The sequence below is a fragment of the Python bivittatus genome, unplaced genomic scaffold, assembly GCF_059951505.1.
Source record: "Python bivittatus isolate LINGU-HERP-01145 unplaced genomic scaffold, Pbiv_v1 ctg000530_np1212, whole genome shotgun sequence".
Lineage (NCBI taxonomy): Eukaryota > Metazoa > Chordata > Lepidosauria > Squamata > Pythonidae > Python > Python bivittatus.
In genome coordinates, this window is record NW_028277085.1 from 533,314 (window position 1) to 546,326 (window position 13,013).

A 13,013-nucleotide genomic window follows, 5' to 3' on the forward strand; every position below is an offset into this window, starting at 1 on the left:
GATCTCTCTCTCACACACCCATGAACATGCACACACATGTGCTTTAGTCCAGTTGTGCTGCTCCCTGTTGCTCCTGTACAGTGTTGTTCAAACTTGGCAACTTTAAGATGTATGGACTTCAACTCCTAGAATTCCCCAGCCAGCACCCAGTCCACACCTTTTAAAGTTGCCAAGTCTGAAAAACACTGCTTCTGTAGGTCTTCTGCACAGGAGACCTTCCTGGGCTCTGCATCAGCTTCTCCACGGGAGATTGGTCTGTCCACCTCTAACCCTGTCCTGAGCCACCACCTACCTTCATTTGATAGCAGGCTGCTGCTAAATCTCTCCTTGAATTTACTTTGTTTTGCCTTTTTCATATAAAGGAAGTGCAATTCCATCCAGTCTAAGTGCTGGAGTTTATCAATTCCTAATTAAATTGTTGAAAATCTCTTCGGGGCCCTATTCCTTATCAACTTGTGATTTCTCCCCTTCCTTTCTTTTTCTTCTTCCATTCTAAGTCCTGATTGTCACCGCGCCAGTTTTTGCAAGGGTTAATGACAGCTGATGAAAAATATTGGCTGTCCTCAGACTGAAGGTACGATCGTATGTCATGTCTGCAGGCCACTCTTTTGCAAACCAAGCAGATTTTTTTCCCCTTGTGGCAAAGGGCCAGGAATTTTAATGAAAGAAAACATCAAAGTTGCAGAAGAAATGAGAATATTAGTCAAAGAAGATTTGCAGGGCTGTTCCCTGATAACCTTCTGCTAACAGGCTTCAGAGCTATGTGGGAGCAACTTAAATAAACATCTGGACACCAAGTTTAGTCATCCCCAGTGACAAAACCCAGACAGATCTTGTGGGCTTGCAATAATAAATATCTCAGGGAAGCCTCCATGAATCAACTTTAAATCCCTGTTTTCAATTATTCTCATTTTAGAAAGATATCAGAGTTAATTATCCATGGATAGAACCTCCTCTGAAGTTTATTGAATTTGAGTTTGGCTTTTTTTTTATGCTCAATTCCCATTTTTATTCAGATCATACTTAATTTTGTTTGCTTCCAAAATGGTAAGCTGCTTGCCCTATGAAACGCTTGAATTATTACTGGGAATTTGGTGACACTGTGCTCCCTCTCTCTCTCTCTCCCTCTCTCTCACGCGTGGGTGGGAGCGCGAGGGTGGGAGCGCCGTCACTCTTTCTGGCATGATACAACTCAAATTGGGAAAAGCTGCATCTAGTTAGGCCTCCAGATTCCCAGAATTCTCCGTGACAGCTGTGCTGGCTGGGGAATTCTGGGAGTTGTCCACAAAACCAGGAAGAGGTCAGGATGGGGCTCTCCAAGGTGGTGTTCAGATGTAATGCCTTGACACAAAAGAGACCGAAGATGAAAGAGGGAGGCCTGCTGCTTTAAAGCTGATTCTCACAAGTTGGTAACTTGCCGGTGCTGAATGGAAGGAGGGTGAGTTTGTCACAGCTGAGATTCATCTTGGGGGGGTTCTCCTGCAGGGCAGCTCCTGAAACTGGTTCCTCTCCCAATGAGGTGAGGAGCTTCCGTGGCCAAAGGGCAGCTTCTCAGCCTGCCTGCCCCCTAGCTGCATGACCAGCACCCCCAGGTCACCCCACCTCCTGTCCCCAGGTGGAACTGCATCAGCCCTTGTGAGCGACTAATGGGCTGTTGTTTAGACCCCTCCCTCTGCAGTAGCCCAACCCCAGCTGGTGCTGAAATCACTGCTCTTGGCTTTGCAATGCAAACTAGTATTTTCATGCTGTAAATGTCGAAGCACTCTTGAAAAGAGATTTGTCTGGATTTATTAAAGGCACAGCACCTCCAGGACAGCAGCTGACACTGCTCTTGATAAGGAGGGAAGGAAGAGCCTGAGATTAACCACGTTAAAGGCACTAGCATCCAAGAACTGGTTAAAGTAATGCAGTTAAGTCCTAGTGAAGCACATACAGTAAGTAGAGTATCTTTACAGGAAGCCTGAAGGAGCTCTGCTTTTATCCCATTGGCTGGCGGGGGGAAGTTCTGCAGAACTGGGGAGGCTCCATTGGGGCCCGGATTCTCCTAGGAACCTATAGCTGGCAGAGCAAGAACTCTGGGAGAAGAGGGGGAGATCCGCTGCCCCTCGCTCACACTTTCCCACAGTGCCAGAAGACCTTTGGTGGGTGCTCTTGCGCTGGCCACCTCAGTACCTGTCTCTTTGGGCATTCAGCATAACCAGCTGTTCACAATGCCTGTTAGATGCGCGGCAATTGGCCAAACCAGCTGTTCAGAAGCAAGGCCCCAATCCAGGTGTCGGGCCAGTTTCTTCACTGCCTGGCCGGCAGATGGCAGCAAAGAAGCAGGACACGCTTCCGCAGCTGCCTCGAGGCTGGTGGACGTGGCTGAAGCTGGTCCCCTCCTAGAGCCGGGCACGGAAAGTCTCCTCTCCCGTCAGACTTCTGGTGCCCTTCCTCAGGGAGGGAGGCGTGCGGGGAAAAGCAGCGACTGCCCAGCAGCGACTGCCCTGCCATTTCCTTTTCCCCATAAGTTTGCCTCCTGTCAGCCCTTCAGGCAAGTATGACGTCATACAAGACAAGAAGGCAGACTTTCGGCTTGTTTCTGTTTTGTACGTCAAAACTGTGGGAATGTTTTCCCATCATTTGATTTAATCCTTGTCCCCTACAATAGCCCCAAACATATTTGGAAAGGCGTCCTATTCACCCTTCTGAAAGGCCGTAGCCAGGGAGCAAGGACTGATGGGCTGTGGGGCGGGTGTGGGGGGAGCCTGGCTGGGCCCCATACAGCCCACCCTCTCCTGGAGGGCTCCAGCTGCAGAAGGCCAAGTGGCGCCTGGACGTGGCCTTCACTTGTGGATTGTCCTCTCATGCCAGCATAGGGATTTCATAAAGGTACACGTTTAGAGCAGTGACATCTCTGCCCCCTCCTCTTTCCTCTGTGGGTCTCACCACCATCCTGTGTGCTGTGCCTGGTCCAACATGTGGCACCAAGCTTTGCTAACCCTTCACCAGCAGACCCAGCTGCTTCCACTCAGATTACAATGAAGAGGCCCTCAGGCGCTCTGAAGGCAGAGCCAAGCCCACCCCTCTCTTTGCACTGTGGCCCAACTGCAGTCCCCCAGCATCCTTCCTGCAGTCCTCCTGGCTGGGCCTTCTGGAGCTGCAGCCTCATCCAGATGGCCACAGGGTCCCCGCCTGCCCGGCTGCAGGAGCTTGTGGCTGGCCAGCCTGGAGCCTGGGCTCAGGCACCATAGGAGCCCTAAGGCGCTTTTGCTGGTCATGGGGCATGAGCCCCAAAGACCATTGTTTGGGAAGCCTGGCTAAGCAACCCGTCAGTTAGCATGACTGAGGAATCCTGTGGAAGGAAGATCTGGGAACAATCTGTGGGCTGTATGGCGGAGATTGCAGCAACTCCTTCTGAGGGACGAAAGGAGGCTGCAACTAAAGGGGCAGCTGTTGGGCAACTGAACAACCACATCCTCCGAGTAGAAGACCAGAGGCCGGGCAGCTGGAATAGCCTAGAACATGCTGTGCCCAAGGGGAGACCTTTGCGTTTGGCTGTGCCTCAGTGGCCAGCTGGGCTGGGTGGGGAAACCGAGTTGTGTCTTATCCAGAAATGACTGTTGTCAAGAAGGAACCAATGCAAAAATGGTGTTTGCAGGAAGCCTGCAGTTCCTGGCCGGAGCTCAGCTGCCCCGGAGGCTTCTGGAGACGTGAAGGAGTGCTGTGGTTCCAACCAACCCAGAAAGGCCAGATTTGAGGGATTTTGCAAAGTGATAGCTTTCATAAACAAGCACTCCCTCTTCGGCCAGCGGTTGAGGCAGTCTTTATCAGGAATGACAATTGCACATGGTCAGACAGTGAAGACTTTTACAGAGCAGGCAGATGGTTCTTCTACTCTGGCCAAAAGTTGATGTGTTCAGCACCCCTGTGAAGAACAAGACAGCAGTTGAAACAAGCTGCTTAAAAATATGAAAGTGTGACCCTTCCATATAACTCTGTTTTTAAATTCCAAAGAAACTATTTTTCAAGGAGGCTTTTGAGGAGACGTAGCTTTGTCTGAAAAGCACCTTATGCGGGGCAGGTGAGAGACCTGGCAGAGGAGTTGGAGACCCACTGGGCTGCTAAGCAGAGACAATTTCCTCCAGTTCACCGGGCCTTAAAATCCCAAGAAAAGGCATTCAAGCATCAGTGGGATGCTCCAGTGTCTCTCAGATTATGGGACTGATGTTGCAAATCACTGTCTCTGCAGCCTGACTGATCCCGGCCTCTTTCATCACCCCGGTGGTACCTTTCACCTGCTCCCTCTTCCTGCGTCCCTTGTATTTGGTGGTTTCCAAAGCAGAAAACAGTTCTTGCTTCTCAGCGCTTACAAGCTCGCATCTGAAGAAGACCACACAGAAAGGGAAGAGCATGAAGGCATAGAAAAGGGCAAGAAGTGAGGGCTTTTGATTTAGGCATCAACGTGGGGATGACAGGAAGATGGCAGCCCACTGGAGTTTGGAAGTGAGTTTTGGGCAGAAAGCATTAAATTCTAGAATTTGTATCGTGCTCTCATGGTGGGCATCTTCTCTGACAAGCAGCCAAGTTATAATTAGCTCAAACAGAATAAAAGATTATTGTACAAGAATGAAAAAAGAGCAAGGGGAAGATGTGGATTTGTTCTCCGTTTGACAATAATGATGCTGGACAGTTTGTAAAATCCAATATGCTACGTGGAAGTATTTGTGTATCCATCAACATTTTTTCATCCTGGATGCAGATTAGCAGCGGAGCAGAGATTGGCTGCCAGAGGCTGGGGTGGGGGGCCGGGGGCTGGATTACACCAAGGACAGCTTTATTTCTTTTGATGTACAGAGTCCCTAAATGCAAGCCGTGCAGTGCCGGAGAGGCTTAGAACTGCATGTGTATTTCACCCTTTAGGATGTCAGTAAATATACATGGTCTGCGTTAAGGATAAAGGAAAGCAAATGATTCTGGAGGGGAAAGACTGACAAAATATCCACAGTATTTCCCCCTTCTCTGCAACAAGCTAGAAGGAATGCCAGGGAGATCTCGAACAAGGAGGGAAGCGAGTGAATCATTCAAAATCTGCTGCTTTTTATTGCTTAAAAGAGAACAGGGGAGATGTCTTATGGAACTCATCCCCATCCTTCTGGAGTTTCCTTGCAAAGGAAGCAGCCTGTGGTGGGCTGGTGGCCATGCCAAGGGGAAGGCGACTCTTCAGAGCACTCCTGTGTCTGTCCTCGGATGCAGCTCCTGCGTTTCGCTGGTTCTCCGTGGTTCTATTTGTTGTGTGAACCTGCTAAGCATTCTGAGGTACCAGGCCTGGTCAAGCTTAAGCCAATCTTTCCCAAGGCCTCTAGAGCAAAGGAAGCCTGCTTCCTTCCCCACTGAAACTTGTGGGTGCGTCAGCTTCAGCTCCAGCTTGGGCACGTGCAACCCGTGAGAGAGAGCATCTCAGCCTTAGAAGTGCTTCTCGGATGGAGATCCTGGGGAAGTGGCTCCATCGCAGGGATCACAGAAGTCCTTCGTCCTTCCACGTCAAGTACCAGTGTGTGCGAGAGAAAGATGATTCCAGGTAAAACTACAGGGTCATTTGGGTCCCAATCTGGGCCAAGCAATCCAACAGGTGGAGGATGGTTCTGAAGACAGCCCAGCCATTGATGTCCAAAAGCGCCAGAGGTCCCGTGTGCCTGGCCAAACTGCCAAGCCAGAGAGGGTGCCTGGAAGGTTTTGCACCTGCTGGAGCCGCCTCCCTTCGAGCAAGAGAAAAGGCCAATGAAGGGAACCCATCACTGGCACCACAGGAGGAGAGAGAAGCGCTCCCAATCTCACCCCTGGCCACAGCATTTGCCGGCGTGGCTGGCCCACAGAACTGGTTGGCTCCTGGCTGAGACCTCCCCTCCCCTCCCCTCCCCTCCCCCACCTTTCCCACATGGCAATGGAGCAACTGGCTACCCACCTCTCAGGAAGAGGGTGGGATTAATCTCTCAACACCTTGATGGTGATGGCCAAAGCCCTTCTCCTCTTGTCTGCCTTGATGGATGAGGTGTCCCAGAGGTGGGTGCCACCGATTACACAACCTTGCGGAATTGCAAAGGGATCCCAGCCCTCTCAGTTGTGTGTCGAGGTTCACACCTCCAGTTTCCCCCATCGCTCTCTTGCCTGAGCCACGTCTTTAGAACTGGGCGATGCGGGAAGAAAGGAAAACACTCCTCAAAGCGTTTTCTGTCAAAATCAAAGCAGACGCTGATGCTGTCCGCGGTCCCTCCATGGTTGTTACAGACGTGTTATTTCAGCAGATGCAAATTATTTTAGGAAGCTCCCACATGAGGACCGGGAAGAAGCCAAAGGGGTGAATGGAGAGAAACGGGGAGGAAAGGGCTGGAGGGAGACCGGCCGAGGAAGTGGGTTTCTCCAGCGTTCTCCCCCAGGATGTGAATCTAGCCTGTAGCTGGCACGACCAACAGCTGATCAGCAGGGAAAACGGCATCTGTGGCCCATCAGGGCATGCCGGGCATTCAGGATAGCATTGTTTGGGAAGAAGCCCCTGCGTGTTCTCGCTTCTGCCCAAAGAAAAGGGGGAGATCCACAAGCCCACGAAAAACTCCTGTGGCAGTGGAGACGCGATGGCATCTAAAGTTGGCCGCGGGCACCTGCTGCTCCCGGGGGTTCACCCTGGACCCCACACCGGGAAGGACGCTTGTTTTCCTTTGGGAAAAGGTTAAAAAGAGGCACCATAGCAGTTTTCGTCAACCTTCCCTAATGTGGTTTGGATTTTCTCCAAAATGTGAGGTTCTGTGGACCTGCTCTCCTGCTTCTCGGTGGGCCGTGGGGCCGAAGTAAGATGCAGGCTTGCTGAGGTTCAACTGGCGTTGTCTCCAGTCACGTTGGGCCACACAGTGGCTCTCCAATCAAGCAGCTGGGTGTGAAGAGAAGGAGGCAGCCAAGCCCAAACCGTTTCAGGCCCAAGCGCTGTATTGTCGATACTCTTTCTGAGCCCGTATGCGTGTAACATGGTCACCACTAGGCATGTTCCTGCATTGCTATATTTTGGCACCAAGTCCTGTTCCCAAACATGCTGCAAAGCCAATTCAGTTGTCTCTGGCAATGCAAAACTGCACAATAGTGGTGTTTGCCCTTCGCGGGCGGATGGACTGGCATGGAAGTGCAGAAAAGGTTATTTGTATCGAAGCAAGATCTCCCTTGCACGTAGAACAAAGCACTACTAGTGTGACAAAGAAATTGAAATGGGTTTGAAGCTTATTGCACTTTGCTGAGAAGGAAGAAAATTCAGTGGCAGAAAGGCAGCGATGGCGGTTTTCTTTTTTGGAAGTGCCCGCTTGTGCATCTGCTCCTTTGTTCGGAACTGCCAGCCCCACAGTGCTTCCCAATCAGCTGAGTGGCAACTGAGTGGGGGTCCCTCGCAGGGAAAGAGACACAGCCAAGAAGCGACGCTCAGGCAGACAGGTGGCCCACGGGAAGCCCCAACCCAGACAGCCCAGAAGTCAGCCAGGCCTGTACGGGGTCTGGGCGTGTGGCTGCCTGGACCCCAAAAGAAACGTTTAAAACTTTTCAGGCACAACTCTGAAAAAGAGAACTTGCCAAATCGCCGGTAATTTCCCCAACCTTGAGTGCAAACGCCGTGGTCTACAAAGAGCGCGGATGAGGTAAAGGCTGCTGGGTTTAATCTGCCGTTGGGAAAAGGGAAGGCAGGCCGTGCAGGAAGAGCCACCATTGCGGGCAGCTCCGGCCCTATTCCCTGGGCAGCTCGACTTGACCCCTTGCAACCCTCGGGGTTCTCTCCTTTCTGCAGCCCTCCTCCTATTACTCCTGCACCCCTGACCCAGCCCCACGGACAGCCACACCCAAGCAAGCAAAAGAGGCCCACTGCTGTCCCCGAATGGCTGGGAGCGGATGAGCCGGTGAGGAAGCAGAGCAAAAGGGGATCGGAGCCCCACCAGCTGCAGGTGAGACCCGGGAAAACACAATCCCGCCTTTGGGCCAGCCTCGTGGCAGTCAGGGGGCCTGGGAAGCCCTCTTCTGGGGCGCCCCGGTTGCATTCTTGCCCCTGCAGACCTCCCTGGCGAACGGGATGGGAAGCAGGTTGAAGACGCTGTACTCCAGGCGCGGAGGTGAAGGCGGTGGCTATAAATCAAGGCAGGCAGGTCTGTTAACAGGAGAGGAAGTGGGAGAGGGCAGGGCTGCTCCAGCCTCCCAATTGTACAGTTGCTCGTCTCTGGTGCTGTTTAACTCTGTCTCCACCCAAGGGAACATTTGCTGTTCCACCATCGACAATCTCTGAACAAAGCAACGAGTCCAGCCTGCAAATGGGGAGTCCAACAGCCAAGCACTTTGCTTCCAAAACCTATGAATATTTTTTAATCCTGACACCTGCACACCATTTCACCAGGATTTACAATTGAGCAAGAGGGATGAGGGGTCCAGAGGGCTGTGTTCCTGGTGTTTTGATTGTAAATGCTGGGAACAACCCTTTGTTCTCAGTTGTTGTAGTTACTTGAAGTTTGGTGCCCTCTAACCCAGGAGGGTGACACATCGTTTATCAATTCTCTGCAAAAATGGTGGCGGATGTAGGATGCTCTCAGTGAAGGAGAGGCTGAAGAGGGCGCTGCGCTGCCCAGCCCCAGCCCCAGCCCCAGCCATGCCTGTCCCTCCTCCCCGAACACCAGTTGAAATAAAGCTTTGGATGGAGGAACAAGAATGGAGCCCCCGTAGCTAGAAAGCTTTTCCCATCCTGGCCAGCTTTGCACCACGTGTGCATTAAAGCTGACAGGCCAGAAGGGAAGCTAGGACCCACGTAAAATGGGGGCTGTGCTTCAGTCGCAGGGTTGTCGCCACTCTTGACTCTTCTAGCCCTCCCGCGGACGCCCCTGGGGGATCTCCAGGAGAAGAAGGGGGCTGGGTAATTGCTGGGGCGCAAGTTGCAAAACTCAACCCACGTCTCAAAATGGCCACAACTAGCCAGGCCGTTGACGTGGAAAGAAATGCTGAACCAAAACTGGCTTGGAAGAGACCTGCTCTCCTCCCCTCCTGACGCCTCCCTGGCCTCGTGGGCCTGCCTTATCTAAAAACGAAGAAAAGTTTCGGTCATGACTTGGTCAACTTCTGCTGATTAAATAATTAACTGACACAAATCATTTAGTATTCTTTCCCCAGGTAGCTGACTTGGTTATGGTCAACAGAAGAACTTGTTTCTTATCAAGAATTAATCAAGGGGACTTGAAGCGTTTAACCTTGGTTACCTTGTTATGAGCTGCAATTTAAGCACTGTTTCCTGGTCTCTGTTTGCCCTCCCAAAAGATGCTTGTCAACAGGGTCACAGTTGCCCCCCATGCCCCCCACATTGGGGGTGCTGCTTGGAAGTCTTTGGAGGTGAAGCCCTTTGCTCCCCAGGGCAGCCCTGGCCCCACTGTTTCCCTGGGACTTACTCCTGAGCAGCCAAGCATCAGATATGGGGAGGAGGGCTGGGACCAGCTGGCCTCTGAACAAAGCCATCGCAGCCAGCGCTGCCCACCCGAGTGGGCGGCTGCAGCCGACCCTCTTTGGGCAGGAGCAACCTGCCACGGGGAGACGACTTCTTCGGGCTGGATTTGCCCTTCCCGCCTTGGCACCTGGTGAAGGGAGCAAATGGTCTTGACGGACAGGGCTGAGAGGTGTGTGAAAAAGAGGAGCCGGCCTTGGGACCTGGAGATGTCCATTTTGACACCGGGCCATCGAGGGCCTGCCAAGGAGGTGCCAAATTGTTGGGCTCACAGGATGGGCGCCCTGCCAAATTGGGAAGTGCCAGCTGCCCCTGGCGGACAGCGAGGCTAGCTGGAGGGGAAGGTGACCCGCCTGGGCTCAGCCTGGCCATGCCCTGAGGCCCCTCGACCTGACTGGCCTTGGGGGGGCCTCCCACCCGCTGCCTGGGGAGATGCCTTTGGTCTGGACCACAGAGGCAGCAATGCTGCACCCTGGCATCTTGCCCTTGGCAGTGCCATCCATTCTGCACCTTGCTTGAAGGGCAGAATCCCCTTGCCCTGCCTTGCGACTCAGCCCGTAAGCGTGGCCTTGCCCGGGCGCTGGGGTGCTCCTTCCAAAATAAGCGGCTCCTAATGTTCGTCCATAAAGCGTCGCGTCGCTCTCTCCGGCCCTCGCGAGGCTGACCGTGAGCTGTGGATGGAACATTTGCTTGGTGCCACAAGCGGAACTGCGACCGAGTGTTGCGGCAGTTGTTGCTGGCCCAGTTCCGCCTCCAGGGAGGGGTGGGTGGCCCAAACCGCAGCCGCCTGCTTCTCCCTCTCGGGGTCCTTGAGCCCCCCCGGGTTTGGGGGACTGCTCCCTTTGGAGTATTGACCCCCATTTCCCTCTCGGGGCTTGCGGGCAGCTCTCTTTCGTGAGTCTCTGCCCACCTGAAGTTGCTGTTGGGGGTGGTCCTTTATAACCCCCCAGCAGAGCCTAAAGGGAGCCCGCAGCCCCCCGCACCCCCTTCCTCCAGCCCCTGGAGGCTTCCTGAAAGCCACCCAAGTGGGGCAGGCGGGTGAGGGACTGAAAGAGCTTCCTGGCCGGGAGAAAGCCATCGTTCCCCCCCACATCCCTCCCCATGTTTGGCAACTGCAGCCCCTTCAGGGAGCAGCCAACAAACGAGTTGCCACATTCCTCGACGTCTTGAGGGCCCCTCGCGTGGCTGCCCGAAAGACTCGGGGAAACGCCTCTCCTTTCCCAGGCTGGGCCCTGCGGAGGGCCGGCCAAGCCGAGCTCTGCTGACGGCGGTGGCTGCACGACGGCAGGTTTGCCGGGGAGGGGCGCCTTTGCCCCCCGATTCGGCAGCAGCCAGGTAGCAGCCGGCCGCCCCCCAAACGCCGCCTTCGTTCCCAAGAGCGTGGCCCCGTAAGCCTGCGCTGGCTCCGCTCGAGTCTTTGAGGCAGCTGGAAGCTGGCAGGGGCTGGCCTTGCTGGGGTGCCCAGTGGAAGACCCCCAACCTCCCCCCCCTCGAGCCGTCCCCTTCCCCTCCCCTCCCCCCCGGCCAGGCCTGGGGAAGTGTCTTGGACGCATTCCTCCTGGGATCTCTGCTGGAGGAGCGCCTGGGAGGGCGGCGGGAGGTCTGCTGCCGCTGTCCAGGCTGGCCTCCTGCCACCACCGCCTGTGGGGCTGCAGCAAGACCTTGGCGCTTCTCAGCAGCCCCGAGGTTGGAAAAGGAGAGTTGGGGAGCGCTGGCTCTGCTTGCACAGCAGATGCCAACACTGTTCACGGGGCCGCAGGGCTGTTCGGAGCTGGGACCGACCGTCTTTCTCCTCCGATTTCAGCATCACTGGATCCAGGGAAAGGAGGAGTGGAAATGGCGCCGCAGGCCTGGCCCTTCTTCCCCCAGGAAGCAAGATGGCCAAAGGAGGGAAAGAGGAGCGGAGCAGCCGGCGAGCAGGTCCTCTGCCCGCCTGCCCGCCTGGTGGTTTTCAGAACTAAAATCCAGAACTACACGTGGCAAAGCGGGAAGCTGGCCAGCTGCAGAACGAAGCGTTGCTCTTCGGCTGCCCTCTTTGTTTCCCAGAATGCCCTGGGAGAGGGAAATGACCTGCTTCCTGATTTCTTCTGTTCCCAGAATGCCCAGGCTGATGGGTGGGTGGGAGGGGCTTGTTAGGTCAGCCTTCTCCAGGGAGGGGACAGGCTGGCACGAGGCCTGCTGTCTCTGCTCGGTTCTGGCCAGGGCACGTGTCCGGCAGGTATTTTGCCTGCCTGTGGGTTGGAAGGTTTAGTTTGTTTTCGGTGGGCGCGACCGCTTGTTATGCTCTGGCGCTCATGTCTGCACTGTCTGCTCCGTTTTTGTTCAGGTTACCTTGTTTTGCCTTGTGCCAAAGGGTCTTGGAGCAGAAAATGTGCCTTCTTAAAAACGGCCGTTTTGCCACTGATGTTCATCCTCCACGTCTGCCTTCCGGGGTGAAGGTGGGCTGGATGGGGCTGGATCAGATCGTGCATTCATTGAGGCTGATAAGTAGCTAGGCCCACCCTACCCCAACCTCTTAAAATGTGCTCAGGAGCCCCCCGGTGTGGGGATTCCTAATCCAAGGTACCCAAAAGGGCGTTCTGAAGAAGGCCCTGCTTGATGGATGTGGACCGAAAGAGGCTTGGTGTAAAACCCGCTGACTGCAGCGGACTGACTTGGGAGTAGACGTGCTGACGCTGTTGCTGGTGCTTCGTCCCGGTCCTGCAGCGCCAAGTTCCGCTTCCCACTTTTCGCTTCTGGCTAGTCTCAGCCTGTCTTCTGGCTGCAGCTGCACTCGGGCGCATCTTCCTCCGTGGGGCTTCCTTGCCATCCTCCGCTGTGGCCCTTGGAGAGCTGGCCGGGGAAGCCGTGTTTTCTCGGCCTGAGCCTGGGCTGGAGGCCAAGAGGAAGAGTGGAGCCCCACAGTCCCAATCCTTGGCCAAAGATCACGTTCATTTTGGCCCTTCCCACCTGGGCCTCCAGCACTGGCCCCAGAGCACGTGGCTTTCTGCCTTCCTCGCTCCCCTCCAAAGGAAAGTTGAGTTACCCATATAAATGAAATGCCAGCACTTAGGCTGGAAGTCATGACGGGAAAAAGGGAAGTTTATTTCCTGAAGGTGCTCCCAACCGCTCTTCATCCAGGGAAAGAAGCAGGTCTGGTAACCAGATTCTACTGTCTACCGCACAATTTAATCTCCTTTCTCGGTAGGCAAGGAATCCGGGTCCTGTTCAGGGACAAGGGGGATCCCGCCACACATCCACCCAATCCGCAGTGTTTGGTGCTGACGCTCAGCTCCAAGGCTGGGACGCGCTCCACCCTGGCCTCCTGTGGGCACCAGTTCTAATTAGCTGTCCGTGGAAAACATAGGCTTGTTGCATTTAAAGCTAAGGGGCCAAAGAAGACCACATTCGTGAGTCACAGGTGACCACCATCGAGGCACAGTTACTCTTTCCAGAAGCGCTAGGAGCAGTACAAAGCTTGGGGTCCAGCCTGTGACTGCACCGTAGAAGGCACTCCTTGCTTCAACCACCATATTGTGTGACGGTAAAA